Below are 17,476 nucleotides of genomic sequence, written 5' to 3'. Positions count from 1 at the left end.
GGGCATCAGGTATCGTTAGTGTGTGTGGTGTTCTTGATGTGCTAATGAACTATTTGAATAACCTCAAATGCAGGAAACGGCTGGGAGAATACTCAATTACACACTAGTAATGAGGGTGTAATTTTAAACTTCAGAAGTTAACAAGAGGGTTAATACAGCAATTGCATTAATCTTGTATTTGTTTATTTAAAATAGCTCTGTTTCCTGGCAGTGATCTTCTTTTTCCCCATTTTTTTCAAGTAAGGCAAATTGGCTTTAGTTGCATTAGTTATGTACTGGTGAAATACACAGTAAGAGCACAATTGAACAGGTTTAGGTGCAGCTTCACTGTGGAACGAGCCCAAGTTCATTAGATGCGTTTCATTAAGGTGAAGGAGGTCTTGTCAGGAGTGCCGTTGAGCTGTGCCATAATGAGTGCGTTGTGAACCCCCTCTGCCGTGTGTCACACGTGCTGGTGCCTGCTCCCTATCCCCTCCAAAAGTACTTTCGGATGTTTGGGAGCTGAAGCTAAATTACTTCAATTAAAGACTCACACCTCTGCAATTGGCTTGAAGTTTGGAAGTCATTCTAACTAAATCTATAAAGTGTATGCGGTTATGTTGTGCCCCATAAAATACCGTGTTTCAGGCAAGAAGTTTACTGCCGGCTGCCCTACATGATTACAACACCCCTCTGACATTCTTGTGTCGAGTAGTAACAGGGATTGCAGCCGTCAGCCAGAGAGCGCGGTGCTGGGCGAGCGCAGGTATATGACATGCCTGAGCTGTTTCCCAAGTGGAAATACCAGTTCTGGACAGACTGACCCTTTCAAAGAGTTTGCCAGCTAATCAACCAGCCTGAAGGCTAATTGGGGAGGGAAGAGGGAGGGAGAGCGGGGCTTCCAGTGAATGCCTGCATAAGCATCTATGTTCTTTAAAGTACCTGTGACCTCTCCTTCTAGCAGGGTTGGTTGTTTTTTTTCTTTGGACCACTTCAGTGGAGTGCTGTAGTTTGATCTCCCGCTGTGTGTATCTGGTGTCTCTGAATGGCTTAGAGGCTTGATTATGTGCAGATAATGTTTTTGTTCTAGCTCATTATTTCAGGTATAAGCTAATGCTGTTCGCTGTGTTTAACCCTGGACTCCTCTCTCCCTCGCTTTTAATGACCTTGAAAGTAATTTTGAAACTTCAAACGTAGTTTAGCTCTTTCAGAGCAGCAGCACGTGTGAGCATGGGAAGGGGAACAGGGATCTGGGCAGAACAGTTCTGATCCAGTTAGCTGTAATGGAGTACGCGTATCTTTAACCTGTTAAATGAGGTGATTCGGTACCTTCAGTCATCAGGCTGGAGAGCTTGACCTCCACCCGCAGATCTCTTCACGCTTTCGTAAAGCTTAGGTGAGGAGAAATCCAGCTGCTGTACTGTTGCAAGGCTGTGATTTCTACATGAAGCATTCAGTGCTGTAGTTCTCATTAGTGGTGGGCTATAGGGAGAAAGGGAGAAATATCTAAAATAGATTATAGACTGCACAGGCATGTGCTGTTTTCTTGAGCACATCAAGAAAGAAAATGAGCAATCAGCAAGGATACCAGACAGTGTGGTTTTTTTTTTTCCCTCAGTAATTACATGGAAATGTTCATCTCCATTCACAGTTTAATGAGCTAAACAGGCTGCCCAGCCACTTTTGTAGCTGAATCTTTCCTTTGCTACATAACTCGTTAATTTAAGTCTTTAGGAGAAGGAAAAGTGTCTTTTTTAATTGCCAATTCTTCTCATGTCAATTTTAACTTACGCACTTCTGGGAGGTGACAAAATGAAAAAATACTGGCTGTGGAATAGATTTCCTTGGGAGAATGTTAATGATAAACTTTTTCTCCCTAGCTACCTTTTATAATAGTTAGGCTAATAGAGGTCCAGGGCATTTCCTGGGGAAATTAATGGCTGGCTGGGGTTAATGGCCCAAGGCATTGCCTCAAGCCATCAACTCTCCGAGCCAGTCATTAATCCCCAGGAAATGCCCTGGTCCTCAATCGTTATTGCTTAATTATAGACAAAGACTTTCCAGGCCTCTCATCAAGTAACATGACACTAAATTCAGCTGTTGACAAATATTACAGATTCCTTGAAAACATGAAGGTCATAAGTCTGTGGTTTATTGGTCATCTTTGTAATTATTCTTCTAGGGGATGGATTCTGCTGCCCTCGTGGACTTGTGCAATACTGTGATGAAAAAGTGGTGGAGTGATGAGTGGGTTTCTCAGCATCTTTCTACTGTGTGCATGCATGCTCTTTTTTTTTTCATAGCATTAAGCAAGGTATAGAAAAGGTTAAACAAAAGCACTAAATGGAATGAATGTCTTCTGTGTTCACTGACTACAGACTTTTAAGAATCTGAGCCAGGATGTTAATTTTATGTTTTTCTGTTGTGGTTGCTCCTGTCTTCTGTTTTAGCCCCAAGATGTCTTTTCAATGCTGGGTTTGTAGGAACCTCCTCCAGAGCTAGGAAAAGGTACATTAAACCTTCCTCCTGATCCAATTATTGCTTTAGGTTGCAGCCTCGAGAGCAGCATTTATGGAGTGTATTTTAAGCATACAGCACTGTGCCATCATGGCACAACTTTTTTTTCAGTACTTATTTGCTCTGAAGTGTAGCAATTTTCCTGCCACTGACAACAGTACTTCAACTCAAGTTGATGACAGAGGGATGTAATTTGGCTGTTGTTCATCTCTCGTGTTACTGAAAGATGAACAATAGCTGAAATTTAAGCTTTTGATGCTACAATGTGGTGGTAGCTGTTGAGATTTATAGATCTGGTACTCACTGAACTTACTACAGTAGTAATACTCCAAAATAGATCTAGGAAATAGATTGGCTTCTGCCATAGGTGAGGAGAGGTGTGTGTCGTTGAAAATGCTTCTTTTATATTGGTTCTGTAACTCGGTTGGGTTTCTCTTGGCTGCTTGTGGAGAGTTTCTTCAGCTATTAAGGTATCTACCAAATGCTCAGTGATTAAAACATAAGCCATGTGCATTTGTCTTGGCTGTTCTGGGGAATCCTTAAACATTTTTTTACTCCTGCTTTAAATTGGGTGCTGTCCTTTTTGTTTTCTTTTGATCTGGCACATGTCTCTTCATTGCTTTATGTTCTCTTTGAAGTGTTTACTTTGACCAGAACCGGAAATCCAGTTCTGACTGCAGGTTTTGCAAAAGAAGGCAGAAGAGTAGCACATGCCGAATATGAGGAGGTAGCAGGTACAACTGAGAGCAAATCAATAAATTAGTCTAGCTCTTTTTAGTCCTTTTTTTTTTGTTGATTTTTTTAATGTGGATAAGAATTTTTCTGTTTGATCTTTGATCTGGGAACACCCTGCACTTCCATAAAATAGCCACAAAAAAGGCTTCTGTTATGTACAAATATTTGTAGTACTCTGACCAGAATCATCACTAGGTGCTTTCCGAGTATGGGGCCGGGGGGAGGTAGGATTGCTGGTCAGACTGCTTCAGGGAAGGGTGCTTAGGATGCTTAGGATAGTGGTGTTAGGATGCTGGGCTTTACTTCTAGGCAGGTAATAGATGGGACAATATCCCTATCTTAAGGCTATTTAGACTGATGACTGCTAAGTACCGTGTTAGTTCTTGTGGCAGGACTGCTGTTGATCAGGTTTCAGAGGTTAGTCCTGGCTGCCCTACTGCCTAGTTAGTGCCATCCTCTTTGATTAATGGGTTATCCCAGGTTGCAAGAAAATCAGGGATTTGCTTGATGTCTTTTTTAAAAGAAATCCTGTGGTTAAAATCTTAAATGTTGAGGGTTAAAGTAACTTTAACCTACAGTTAAAGAAACTGTATCTGCCTTGAAGGCTACTGTTTGTTTCTTGGTTGTTGTTTGTGGCTTTTTTAATGGGAAGATTTTAATCTTCTCCTAAGTTACAGATTTGGAAAGTGACTAACTGTAGAAGGGACCTGGTATACCTGGTAGTCATCAAAATTGCTCTGAAATCCTCAGGAGGCAGGGAATAGTGTAGCAGGCGTGTCAAATATAGTCCCCAAGCACAGCTTTCTTACCAGTCTCCATAGTGAAACACGTGAATCTGGACTATCGCACTCTTTAGTGAAGTCTGTTGTTTGCAACTGAGTGCTTCTAAAGATTGTTCAACAGAGATGGAGATTTTTTGAAGACAGTAAGTTATCACAGGCTGTGGTCCTTATAAGTAACATGAGGTTTGGTAGACATGTGAGTGTTTCCCAAGATGAGTACAAGAAAAGCAGGATAGAGAATTAGGTTTAGGGACCTTGTATACAGATTTGAGGGCAGTATATGCCCCGAAAGGAATGCAGGGAACTGCTTTTACGTTCCTAGACTGAAGTTGGTCCATTTTTGGTTCAGCTATCAGAGATGGAGTTGATTTGAGGTGACTCAGGATGGTATTTTACAGATGATCTGAGAATGGTGTTTCGATACAAGTGTTTAGAATTGTGGTTGTGGAGTTTAAAGTCAAATACTTGTCTTTATAGGTCCTTGTAGTTGCATTGGCACAGTATATTGGAGTTATTAAACTTTGTAACTATTTCAGATGGTGATTTTCTCCCCCTATCACTTTAGTTTTAAGAATATTTTTACTTTTAGAAATTAGACTCCTTTTATTTAGTTAAATCACATGAGATGAGTCGGAGAACTTGCTTGGTCCAGCCTTCAGTGATGGTTAGAATGCAAGAGGTGATCTGTTTTGTGTAACTCAAACGAAGATGACCTTTTTAGTACAATTAGGAGGAAAAATCCAGTATGACTGAAGCGCTGCTGTATCTTAACACTTTAAAAATTCTATAGACTCTGAAATGACTATATTTGTACTCTTCCTCTGTGCACATCAAAGATAAAATGCACAAACTTAAAGGTAGCAGAGAGCTTTTTTTAATTTTATTTATTTTTTTATTTTTATTTTTAACCAAAAAGTTTTCTGTGATTATCCTGTAAAAAGATTTCCCATTGCCCACTGCTCTCCTTCTAGAGAGCAAGAGACCAGAAACCTGTTCAGTCTAATTGGTGAGTCTGTATGACAGTGAGCTGCCTTATTTCATGTATGGTGTAGAAATAAATGAGTGCTTAAACCCTTTGAAACACAGCACTACTGCAAAAGCCATAGGCTGTAATTAAATTGAATGTGGGGTTGTATTGTCTTGTGCCCTTGGCTATAAACTTGATAACAGACCATGGTACACCCACTATTGTGTTAGAAGCTGGAACCTAATTAGTGATGTTGTAGATTTTCAGTCACTTTCGAAGCCCTTCTGTTCGTCTTTTTCCCCGTGTCCTTTCTTTCTTATTATTTTGCTTTTCTGTTTCTGAAGCAATAAACGCACCCTCCTTTTCAGAAGGAAATCATTAAGGGCATGTAGCCAAATATGTATGTGCAAGATAATTTTTTATCGTATTTTGGATTCAAGGGACAAGTGTTGGTAACTGCATTTTATCTGATGTGGAAGAGATTTATTAGTGTTATGATAGTAAAAATATATAATCGTGTTTCCAGGGAATGCTTTCTAAGTCTCTTCCAGGCATTTGAAGGGAGAGTGAGGAAGGGATGGGAACTTCTAATAATACCTTGATCTAAACGTAACATTGGAAGACATAGGAATTAATTCTGTTCTGGTTGTTTTTTTGAGGATTATCCACAAGGAAAAATGGCTCTTCCAGGCTTTTAGAAATTCATGCGCTTTTGCACTCAGCCAGTTTCAGTTATTTGATCTGAAAACCTTATAACTTGCTAAGAATTTAATCCCTAATGAGGGCAAGTGCCTTCCACATGTTCTTATTTCCATTTTTAGTTTGGGAAGTAATCAAAGTTGTAGTGCACAGATGCAGTATATGCATTTCCAGTAACTTCATATTTACTTGATATTCTTACCTATTGTATACATCTGTACACTTCTATAGTTAGGACAGATCACTTCAATTAAATTGAAACTGAGTGGAATTTTTAAGCTCTGTTCACTTTACCAATGTGTGCAAGCATTGTTTTCACTGTATGCGTAGGGCTCATCTATTCCATATAACACAGTCCTGTTCATAGATACTTGAGCTAGCACATCCTTGGGACTTCTGACTTACTTCTTGTACTAACCTGGGAGGTGCACTGCGCTGATGTGGCTTACAGTGTTTCTGGTACTTAAACGGGGTAATGTAACCTGGATAATGTGTTATGTACCTTTTGGCAAGGAGTAATCACTTGTCTTCAAACATTGGCACTGACAGTGTGAAACTGATGCTTCTCGTGTAATGCTCTCATGGTTTTCCATTGGGGAACAGCAGGTGTCCAGGAAGACAAAGCTGATGCAATCTGCAGGGAGGAATGGACTATAAATCCATTGGTGAAGCTTCCCCAAGGTGGGGGTAGGAGTGAAGGCTTGAATGTAGCTCATGGGGGTAGGTGCTCTTCAAGTCACGTAGGCTGGACCACTTGTCCTTGCAAAAGGAGGAGGGCAGAAATCTCTTTATGGGAGGTGAGGCACAAGGATAAATTTTGGCTTTCCTTCTGTTTTTTTTATCCCAAAGATCTTGTGAAGGTGCTGGGGTGATTTCTGATTTGGCCTGACCTCTAGCACAGTGTTTAATTTCACTCTTTCCTCCTTAAATTGCCCAGGAACTAGGTCAGATGATGCTGTTATTTGTTTTAGTTTGCTTTGCAGTATGAGAAGTGGGAAGAAGAGGAGGCTGTGTAGTTGAAATTCGTGTGCTTGATAGCTCTAATAAAGAGGCCACAGCTCTCAAGCTTCCCCGCAATTTGGCGCCTATGTATACTGTTACTACTTTTAATCTGTCAGAAACATAATGCATAAATGAATGATTTCCCTAAAACACCACTTTATTTTAAGCTTCTCTTTTTTTTTAATGTCTATTTATGTTTAAAATTAAGGATTGCTCAATAAATTTCAAGAGCAATTTCTCTACATCCTTCAGCTGAATCCTGAGCTTTTACTCTCTGCAATGATATATATATATATATATAGCTGCTTCTTTCACTACTGTTTATTTTCTCCATATATTTCTAGTAGGCTTCAAAAGTGGCAGGGAGAGGTTGGGCTGAAGTAAGGGCAGCATCCTGTCTGGTGCTTTGGCCTTCAGTTAGTAAGGTTCGGTATTGGCATCCTGAGTTCTTCCTCTGGTCAGGGTTATTGGCTGCGAAGCCTGTGCTTCCTTTGCCAGCGTGAGCTCTTGTTTTATGGGTGAGGAGTTTGCAGTGCACCCAAAGGAGCAGCACTGAAACACTTGGGTGCAAGAGGAAATCATCAGTGGTTAATTACCAAACACCCTCTGGCTTAAAGCTCCCCTGGAGAAGCAGCAGCGGAAGCATGTGGTGTGTTTGGCTGACACAGGAGCGGGAGCATGGGCTGTGTGGATTTAGCACGGAAGAGAAGGGGAAATCCACTCATGTTGCCCTCCTCACCTCAATTCTACTTGGGTTGAGATGTTTTCTCCTTGTGCCTCAAGTGCGGGGAGGAGGAGAGATGAAGGTGAAGTGGGCTTAAATAGCTTCCTTCCTCCCTTCTTACAAGGGCTGGCTGTTACCTATGACATGCCTGATATTCCTTCCCTCATATTGAAATTGCCTCATTCAGAAGTATGCAAGTCATCTGAAGTGCTGTAATTAACCCATCTAGTTTTGATGCCAAATTAGGAGAACTAACTGTGAGAGTGAGGTTGACAAGTTGGAAAGTGTAAATGGGAGCTCAGACGCTGTAGCAGACAAACCTATGGCTGTAGTATGAACGGTGTGTGAATGTCAGATGCCTCTCTGGGTTTCCCAGTGTTTCTAATAGTGTTATGACTAGTAGCACTCACATAAAGGATGCCTGTGTGCTCCTCCTCCTCATCTCAGATATGATGGCTGCAGTTGTTTATCACAGGAGTTAGCTAGAAAATTATTACAGACCAAGTCTGTGGTTACTGGGAGGTGATGATTTGTATGGGCTTTTATATAGCTTATCAGCGCTAGTTTCCATCAGCGCTAGTTTCCATCTTGGGTTTAGAAAACATGTCTTTTTCCTTTCATCATAACACTGGTTTCTGGAAGCTCTCCCTAGACCATTGTAAGACCAGATTCATGCTTCTTCTCCGTTCTTTAAAATGCCTTTGTCTGGGGATGGAGAAATAATAAGATGCTCTAAACATGTGGGTTTTGGCAAATAACCAGTCCATAAGGAGCTGTTTAGCCCTTTGGTATATTTTAATACTTTATCTTGTCTCTTAAATTGGTAATGCTTAAGTGTCTATCTTGCTGATTATTTTTATTGGAAAATACAGTTTCTCTGGGGGGGGAAAAAACCCAAACATAACAAACACCTCTCTTCATCTGGAAATGCACACTAATCAGTGACTGACAAACATGGGAGTGAAAAAGTGACTGTTCATGGGGGCAAAATGGAGAATGCAAAGCTCTGTGGTCCATGAAACCGTGTGAGGGGAACTTAAGTTCTCTGGAACTGGCAGATTTTGGTAGGAATATGATTTCTTTCCAGCACGAACACTTGAAAAAGTGATATTCCTCAGCAGGGATGAAAATGCAAATCCATTTGACTCTGTCTTTTCTACCCAAGTACTGTTTGAAAATAATATAGGCAGAGTTGGACTAACACAGTTACAGTGTCAGACTCAAAATTAACTGCTGCAGAATTGTCTTTTTGAAGCTGTTGCCAATCCAAAACAGTAACAGTTGCAGTTTGACTTTTTTATATATATATTTTTTTTCTTTTTTTAGAAAAGCAGTAACAGCTTTAATGTCCTTTCATAACTTTGTAGTTTTGCCTTCCTTTTGGGGTATTTGATGCACTTCCAAAGCAGCCTTATTCCTAGTTTTCTCTTTAGAAGTTCTTGCAAGTTACCTTTTTTTGGGTGTATTTTTAATGTCATATTTTTGAAATGTTCCTGCATTTGTTAGTGGGTTTCAAGTAAAACATTATGAGTTTTTTTGGCATCTTCCAAGTAGGACCTGAACACAAATGTTTTGTCTGAAAGTACTTTCAGATACAAACTGTTCCCTTCAGTTTCAGGCATTGAAAAGTATCAAAAGTAAGGAATTTAAAAAAAGAGTAAGGAAACCCAGGTTCATTGAAACTAGGAAGTACAAATGTGTCAAAATGGGTATCGAGTTTAAAATGTGCAGTGACTCAATACTAAATATAGTATTAATTTAGAAGCTAATGCATTGTAGGGGTATATGGAAGTAGCACTACACTGCTGTGTAAATGGTAAATGTATCCCCATGGTACAAAGAAGGATAATTCAATGCTCTTTTTTTAAAGTTTTCTCTGGTAATTCATTTGGGAAAAAATTCCTTACGCCTGTGCTGAAGTGGAATAATGTTAACCAGTTAGTTTTCCTCAGTACAGTATATTCACTTCCAGCTGCTCATAGGTATATTCAGGATCATGAACGTAATAGTAGGCTAGATTTGCAGTACAGGATAATGATATGGTAGTAACTGTTGCAGTCACGTAAAACATATGGCATGCACTTCCAGAAGCTTATATGCTTTGGTTGTTGAGAGATATCAAAGTGTCAGGTCAAATACATATCTTTCCAGGAAAAGATATACTAGCTGGTAAATATTTTCGTTTGGTTTTGTTTGTTTTTAGATTTCACAAGGCCTGTGTCCAAATTTTTGCTGAAAAAGCAAAACATGCTTCTCCTTCCCTCTGCTCCTTCCTGTGCTTGGTAGCTTAGCTGAATACTCTAACTTACTGAGGCATTTTTGTTTCTGTAAAGCGCTGGACTGATTCCACTGGACACTTCTTTTGCTACAGGGGTATGATGCTACAGGTGTTAGTTGCTGTGAGACGCTCTCGTGTGGTGATGTTCTGACATTCTTCAGTGCAGATTTTCAGTGACAGAGCTTCAGCTACCCAGCTGCCCTCACCTTCACAGCAGTGGTCCCTTGCTCGACATCTGGGATGGCAGAATCCTCTGTGCCCCCATCCTGCCTGTGGGGAGCTGGTGCAGGCTCCTCCAGCACAAATGAGCAGGGACCACTGCAGGGATGCTGTGTACTGCTGCTGACAGCCTGTGACTCTGCGCTCCTGAGGATTCTCTTTAACATTACTGACAGTGATCCAAAATAGCTGTTACCTCTTTTATCTCAAAGGACTAGACTTTTAGGAGGGGAGGAGAGCAGAGATGAGCCTGCCAGCTTATCTGGAGGTTAGAGAGCAAGGGTTAAATAACTGCCAGCAGGATTTTGAAGGCAGAACATAGGGATTTTGTGAGAAGAAAAAGATCTAGAAGTAAGTTGAAATGGAAAAGAAGGGGGAGAGGGAATGCAGGGTGAAGAAATGATAACAAACTATCTTGTAGCGCATCAGCTTGGAAACTAGTTCTGTATACCAGTGTGCTTCTGCTGGATTAGTTTAATGGATTCAAGGGGTAGGAAATAATGCTTCTGTTTAGAGAGGAGCTAAAATTGGAGGAAGAAATAAGGATTTAATAAAATAACAACCAAACTTTCTTTCCTAATGCTAAATAACAAATATAGTAGGTGCACTGAAGCAAGCTTTGATCAAGGAGAAGATGGATCCAGAGAGCTGGCAAAGAGGAATTATGCATTTTTCTCTTTAAAGTAGAAATGCTATAGGAAAACGTAAAAGAACAGTGAAGGGGTAGGGAGCAAGTTTTGGTTTTCTTCAACCTTAAAGTTACTTAAAAGAAAATGAGTATGACAAGAGTATGACAAATACATGATATTATTGTCTCTTATGGAGATTAAAATATAAAAAATTTTCTTTAACCTTAAGAAATGTGACATTTAAACCAGTGGTTTCCTATAGCATTTTGTGTCAGAGTAAGCATTGGTTCTTGGGTATGTATCCCAGAAGAAATCCACTATTGAGTGCTGTGGTAAAATGTCCTATAAGCATTGTGTTTGGTTTTATGCCTAATGGACAATAACCTAGTTTTCTCAGACTATTTGAAATACCCTTTGTAAATTGTAGTGTCTGGATCAACTTGTGATTCACATCTTAATAGAAGTCAGTGAGGAAGTTAGGAAAACATGTTTTTGATCAAAGTGCTGTATAAACTAGTCATCTATTCCATTAATCTTTAAGCCAGTTCATAAAATTCCTGAGAAGAACCCTGGTGGGTTCTTGCTTCGTCCCTCCTGGATGCCAAACGGAGCAGGAGCAGCTCCACTGCATGATGGGAGGGTATGTGCGAAGTTTAAGGAGTCTAGAGGAGGGGAGACAGTGGGAGAGTCTTGTTTTTGCCATGTTTGTCTGACTAGCAGTTTCCTAGTGGAATACATGTATTGTTGAATTAGTTCCACGAATAGCTGTCTGCACCCAGAATGACTTGTGTATACTAGTTCTAGTCTGTGTATATTAATGCCTGTATTTTTGTTGTGTCAGTTCATGTTATACATGAGAACCTTAAATGCCTCAATGGTGTGCTTGATCAAAACATTTTGGTTTTTTTTTCCCTAAGAAAACCAATGTAAGGTGATAACTCTGAAGTGAGGAGTTCCTCGTTGGTTCTGGTGGTAGATGGATGGATGCTAGCTTTCAGCAACCCATTCTTGAGGAGTTGTTAAGCTGTTATCACACTGCAGTCCACCTTTTTCATAAATGATTTTGAACTTCTACATAACCTCTTTACAGATCTCTCTTCTATCACATTTCTGCCCAAGCAAATAATGACTGGGAATCTCAGATCAATATTTACAGCATCTCTTCCCATGCTTTATATATACAGCTATATCAAGATGTATGGTTATGTACTTTATAAGAAACTTACTCAAGGGAGAAGTTTTCATCTGATCAGCAATGTTTATTTGTTGGCAATGGTGGGGGATGCTTTGAGGACTGTTATAAAAACAGTAGTATTGTGTTTTGGAGAAACTGTCAAATGCACTGGCTTTGTTGTGACTTGAAAAATAAAGCTTTGTGTTTTACCATGGAAGAAAGTACATGAGAAGTGGCAACCACAACATAAAGCCTCCCTGGAGCAAGTTTGCTGTCTGTGTGCCAGTGGAATGGTACCATGAGAGTTAAGAAGCTGTGCTTCAGGATATAGGAGATGACAGTGTTGGACATGACGTCCCAGCTATAAGGAGGAGACGGGCTACATGGCCGAGAAGGATCTTAAGAGATGTTAATCCGGTTGCACCAGCAATGAAGTCCAAAATTGGGTGAGGAAGAAAGTCCTCGTCTGCAGTAACGGAAAGCATGTTTTTTGGTGTGAAAATTAGCCGTCTTAGTATGGCTCACAGTGAACAAGTATCCCTGCAATGCAGGCCACCAGAACTGACACTAATTGTCACTCCTGTTGGCAGCCTGAGTGGCAAGGCAAGGGGAGGAGCTGCCCTCCCTCAGAGGTGAGCTCCTGAGAGACAGTATGGGCCTATGGCTGTGTGAGACAGCTCACTGTGCCAGTGGTACGCTTGCTGTCTGGATGGTTGGCTGGGCTGTGGATGTGACGTTATCTAAAAGTAGCAGACTTTTATACCAGTTTAAGTGGAAAAACAAGACTAATGGCCAAATTCATACTGTTTTTCACATTGCTTCTTCATCCTCCTGCCTTTACCATCTTCATATAACTGTGCTGCCTTTACTGATGGCTTCTTGTGTCTAATCATTTCTTCATGAAGCAGATGATTATATTTATTTTATCCTGCATGAGCTTCTTTTTGTCACTCGTTTCCCTCCACTCCATTTCTACTCCAGGCAAAAATTATTTCCAGCTGAGAAGGGCTGGATGCGTATCCTCCCAGAGCAATTGTAAATGACCCTACAGATTTGCTTGTAGAAAGTAGAACATATTTCCCCTTGGTGCACACCCCCTTTTCTCACCTAGAAGGCATACAAGAAAGGTCATATGGGGCCAGACCTGAGGGGTGTCTGTGCCCACACCCCATCAGTGGCCAAGAGCAGGTGTCTGTAGAAAACGGGAATATACAAGAAGGTGGTGCTTCTCATGTGGATGTTATAAAGATGTTTCCTGGGTCTCCCTCTGAGGTGCAAGTGATGTGGCAGAAGGACACTTATCATTAAAAAGTAGATATTAAATGCAATCCCATTGGTCTTGTAGGATGAACGGGCCCCTTTGCATTTTTCTCTTAAACTGTTTTGATGGGAATGCTGATTACAGACAAGGTAAACTTGTTTGTACTTCATTCATTAATAACAAACTATAAACTGCCCTGCCTCCCCTCCCCACAGGCAAGGCACTTGAGGAGATGCCAGGCAATTAAAGTACTTAAGACAGTAATTACACTCAAATATACAACAAAAATAAAATCACTGAACATGATTTTTTTTTTTTATGCTTGGTTTTGTTCTCTGCATTTATTAAACCATGATTCTTGCCTCACGATTGAACAGGAATCTCTCAACTGGTAATACCAAAGTGTGTGACAAGTTTGCTTTGGTTCAGCTGGGTATTTAATAACCTCTTTGGTGGTCTTGCTATTAAACTCTTCACAGCTCTGGAACTGCAGCTTTTTAGATGGATCTTGGTACAGAAAGCCAGAGCACCCCTGAGTCTTGGCGCTGATCAGTAAAGAGATGATACCAATGCTCCCTTGAAACTTTTCCTTTCTTGAGTTTCTTGCTAGTTTTCTTATTGTACAAGGGGTAGCATCTCTGGTTACTGTGATGCTAAAGAGGGGAAGATTGACTTAGGCTGAGGTGTTCAGTTAATAATCCATGACTGGCTTCAGAGGTTTAAATATTTAAATTTAGCTGATGCATTTTAGATGTGTCCATGAACTTGACTTGTTCTGAACCCATTTAATGAGTTAGCATTCTGTAGTATAAACTTGTGTGTATGCCAACTCAATGTATTTTCAAGTTAAATTCTTTAGTGACTTCAATGTCCCAGATAAAATACACTTTAAAAGGACAGAAACTTAGCTATAATGAGATCCAGCTGGTGTGCATAAACCTTTCACATTACATTACATAATTAAGTTGGCAAGTAATGTATGGGGAAAAGTTCTTGTTGCTTATTCTTTTGTACTGGAGTTTTACAAGGCTGTATAAATACTGTAAGTATTTAATGGGGGAAATGCAGGATTAAAAGCAAACAGCAGATGATGTATGATACAAAAGTCTCATAAACCAAATGCATAACATTACCTTTTTGGTATTTAGTATTAAATGACTGAAACTTGACAGTGTTCTGAATGTCACCTATAGCTCTCATAAGAACAACTTCCAATTGATTGATTTGATTAATGTGACTAGTTTAAAGGTAGATTGTTTTACGCTAGATGATACCAGAGCATGGATTCTTTCTGAGTAATGTTTTGACCGGTCTCTTTATTCGGTATAAACTACATCGCTGTGGTATTCAAAGCAGGGTACAGGCTCACAGACTCCTTACCATAATTTAACAACCTGTTCTCCTTTTAACAAACTATAATTACAGACACATAAACTACATCTTCATTTATTTCCACGGTAGAGCATGGGAGAGGAATGTGGGAAGGCATTCCTTGTGCCACCATCAGTTGTTTCATAAACATCCTAGAAAGCTCTTGAAAATACTGAATGTGGAATGTGCCAAAATTGGTTAAAATGCAAGATGTTGTCCTCTGACAGGCAAGCCCTGGCAAATCTTAGCTTGATGTTACTGCCCTCGGCTGCCCTCCTCCTTTGTGAAAGGCTTTTGCTCCCTTGCAGAGTCAGCAAAAGGTACTGTGTGCCTGCACTTCAGTGGCTACAGCAAATCTCAGTCAAGGGATTATTATGGGGGTTTTTTGGGTGCTGTCATCGTCACCAGCAATTTGGAGTTTGCTGTGTTTAGTCCATGAACTGGAACGCAGGAGGCATGGGCATAAGGTCTGTTTTGCTGGCTCTGCTATGGGGGTGGTAGCCTTAGGGAGAGGAGTGGTTAAAAAAAAGAGTAGTCCTAAATTGCACAGCTGTTTGCTGCATGATGGTGAGTCTGAGCCCTCAGCTATCCTCATTTAAAGGGAATGGTCAGGCAGGCATCATAATGTATTTAAAGCTTAGGCTGTTGTTCTTGTGAAGAGTGTAATTTACAATAATTGCTGCTTTTAATAATAAACAGATTTATTTGAGACGTCTCAATGCCCGCTAAGCACTTAAAATGGCAACTTAATTTCAAGATGCTGTTAACCAGTGTAGGTATATTGACCTCGAGCTGTTCATGGGGGGATATTGTGGGGTCAGTTGCCATAGTGAAGGTATAATGTGCTTAGGATCCCTTCTACAGAAGGGAAAATGAATTTTGAACTAGAAATAAACTTTCACTTGCCCAAGATTCATTCAATAAGAGGTGAAAGGAACATTCAGAATGTAAGTGAATGGCAAATATCTTTTGGTTTTGTGGGTTTGTAAGTAAGTTCCCATAAATCAGTCAGCAAGTTCCCAGTTGTGACAACCACGTCTCATGCTCTGACATTGCAGCCACCACAAAACTCGAGTGAAGGGTGAAATCAACCCATAATAAGGGTGGCAAGCCAAATGAGTGCTGTTAAAAAACCAGAGTGCTGCCTTGCAGATTTCTGTCTCAATTTTTTGTGAGCTGTCAGTACACCGAAAGACTTTTGATCACCCTCTCTTTCCCCTGTGAATCCCCACATTGCCCGATGGTCTACATGGTAAAGCAACAAGCAAAAATGTATTATGGGACTTTGTGGGGAAGGATGGGCTGAAGCCCATTAAAAGCTCGTTCATAAGGATTTGACATGGCTCAGTACTTTGTGATCCTTGTTTTTAAGGAAACACTTATGTTAATGAGCAATTACTGTAAAATATGGGGAAGAAACAGGTTAAAAGTCAAAGTAGTGATAATGGGGGATTCTCTGTTTAGCTCTCTTTGCTCAGGGCACTGAGGTCCACACTGCTCCTGGTGAAGCCAGCACGAGGGGCGCTGGGCCCATCAGATTTTCCAGCCAGGGTGAGCTCTGATCACACAGCCCAGTGCCACCCAAGCGTCCCAGATTAAAAAATGAGGGTAGGAAGTGCTGCTGCTCAGCAGCCTTGGGTCACTTGTCAGGGCTGTGCTTCTTGACAGCTGCTTGCTGTGTATGGGACTTGTGAACAGCTGTCAGACCTGCCAAAGTGGTGGGAGCAGTGGTTGAAGGTGCCCATAGGAATGGCTGTGAGCACCCAACACCTTGTGTGCCCCCGCTGCACAGAGCGGCCGCGCTAGGAGTGAGGTGTGAGCTTGCTTCAGCCTTGGAGCGGCCGGTTCCAGGGCTCTGCCAGCCTCTAGCCAAACGCTGGCCTGACCTGACCCTGCTTGGCTTCAGATCCGGTGGGATCACAGTGCAGCGGGAATAAGAGGCGCTTTGTTCTCCATCGTAGATAGACTGCAATTAAACTCGGTAGTCATGAGGCTAGATTTACTGCTGTGCTCTCGCTGTTTTGTATTGCACAACAGCACAGGCACTCAGAAAGCAAACGAATTTGATCTGTGTTTCTTCAGGATTGTGAAATCCTCCTTCTGTCTAAATTTGCTGGCTGAATTTTAAACATGATTTATAAAAGAAGCCTTTCCTCTTGTAGTAAACATGATTTCCCTTTTTGTAGGGCTGTAAGACAGATGTTCTTAGTCTTCAAGGTAACTTTTTCAGCATGCTATTCTTAACGTGGGTTTGGCTCATCTTCACTGCTGCACACTTACTAACTGAAGCTATTTAATTGGGATGCAAAAGAAAAATAGTTTCTTTCAGCATTTGTACCTAATGCTGGTTTACAAGAAATGCAGAGCAAGGAAGGCATTTGTTTTGCACTGTTCAGAGGCTTTCTGAAATTCTCTGAAGTATGCTGTGGTTCTTATTTTTGGTCCATTTCCTCTGTCTTCCATTGCAAGTAGACTTTCTCTTGCTAATCTGCTGCCTGAAATACTCTTTGTTTAGGACAGCAAGTCTCTTTCTGTTGTAATCAGGGCTAGGAATTCAGCTGCAGGGTCACTCTTGGTGCTGTAGAGTTCACTGACCATGTTTTGCTTGTGGCAGTCCTAGCTTTGGCCCCTTTACACAGATCAATGCCAGGCTAACCCCATTTATTGCTACTACTGAGTTAAAACTCTGCTTCTCTTATTTAATTTAGCTCAAAAGAGACATAATCCAAACAAGCGTCAGCATGGCAAAAGAGCCAGAAGAATGGGAGGAAGAAAGAAATCCCCACACTCAGGGTTCTTTTAGAATCAAATATACCAAATGGTGCCAGGCTTCAGATGTGAGGAATTAGCTTGTACTGTATCGTTAGACCCTTTATAAAAATCAATCATCGTTATTGATTCTAATTTGCATGTGAGTATTACAGTTTATCTGGTTGTCTTCAGTTCCCTTTTTGTGTTTAAAGCCATTTCTAGTGTAACTGCTACTGCTTAAGCTTAGCCGTGCATTCAGATTTCTTCTGGGTTTCTTCAGTTCCAGATAAATCACAGTACCACAGTATGTTAGAGATTGGAAGGGACCTCAAAAGATCATCTAGTCCAATCCCCCTGCTGGAGCAGGAACACCTAGATAATGTTACAC

At 40.8% G+C, this 17,476-nt stretch overlaps 1 protein-coding gene across 6 annotated transcripts in view; it reads left to right on the top strand.

Moving 5' to 3' along the window:
- Nucleotides 1-17,476, top strand: part of KCTD1 (potassium channel tetramerization domain containing 1) — a 101,465-nt gene that overhangs the window by 36,167 nt on the left and 47,822 nt on the right. The gene's annotated exons all lie outside the window — the stretch shown is intronic.

The sequence above is a fragment of the Pezoporus wallicus genome, unplaced genomic scaffold, assembly GCF_028554395.1.
Source record: "Pezoporus wallicus isolate ANWC-B61680 ecotype Strahan unplaced genomic scaffold, APGP_CSIRO_Pwel_v1 contig_227, whole genome shotgun sequence".
Classification (NCBI taxonomy): domain Eukaryota; kingdom Metazoa; phylum Chordata; class Aves; order Psittaciformes; family Psittacidae; genus Pezoporus; species Pezoporus wallicus.
The sequence above is the reverse complement of the archived record's forward strand: the minus strand, read 5'-3'. Positions and strand labels throughout refer to the sequence as shown.